Genomic DNA, 409 nt, shown 5'->3' on the forward strand with positions numbered 1-409 from the left:
GTCAGGAATGAAAATAAGTCTCTGAAAGAAGCAGTGCGATGAGTATGGGATTTGAACCCATGCGTGCAGAGCACAATGGATTAGCAGTCCATCGCCTTAACCACTCGGCCACCTCATCTGAAATAAACTTTTGTCATGCATCAAAGTGGCTTTCTGAGCTCAGCTGTGTGTTGGAACATACCAGAAGCATTTTAACCCACGTGAGTAACTCGGTCATCTTCTTTCAAATTCCATGCTATCAGGATATGTGTCAAGCAATCTTCATATAGCATGAAAAGAAGTGGCGCTGTGGCTTAGATGGTTAAAGCGCCTGTCTAGTAAACAGGAGATCCTGAGTTCAACTCTCAGCAGTGCCTTTCTTTGATTTTGTTTCTGTCAAAATTCAGCGTTAGGGATCTGTAACAGTGTA

At 43.0% G+C, this 409-nt stretch overlaps 2 non-coding genes across 2 annotated transcripts; one reads left to right on the forward strand and one right to left on the reverse strand.

Moving 5' to 3' along the window:
- Positions 1 to 36: 36 nt before the first annotated feature.
- TRNAS-GCU lies at positions 37 to 118 on the reverse strand. Its single transcript has one exon. It is a non-coding gene; the product is annotated as a tRNA-Ser (tRNA).
- A 164-nt stretch (positions 119 to 282) lies between these two features.
- On the forward strand, positions 283 to 356 carry TRNAT-AGU. The gene has a single exon. It is a non-coding gene; the product is annotated as a tRNA-Thr (tRNA).
- Positions 357 to 409: the final 53 nt, after the last annotated feature.

This window comes from Nanorana parkeri, unplaced genomic scaffold (genome assembly GCF_000935625.1).
Source record: "Nanorana parkeri isolate BGI_ZX_2015 unplaced genomic scaffold, ASM93562v1 scaffold724, whole genome shotgun sequence".
Taxonomy (NCBI): Eukaryota; Metazoa; Chordata; class Amphibia; order Anura; family Dicroglossidae; genus Nanorana; species Nanorana parkeri.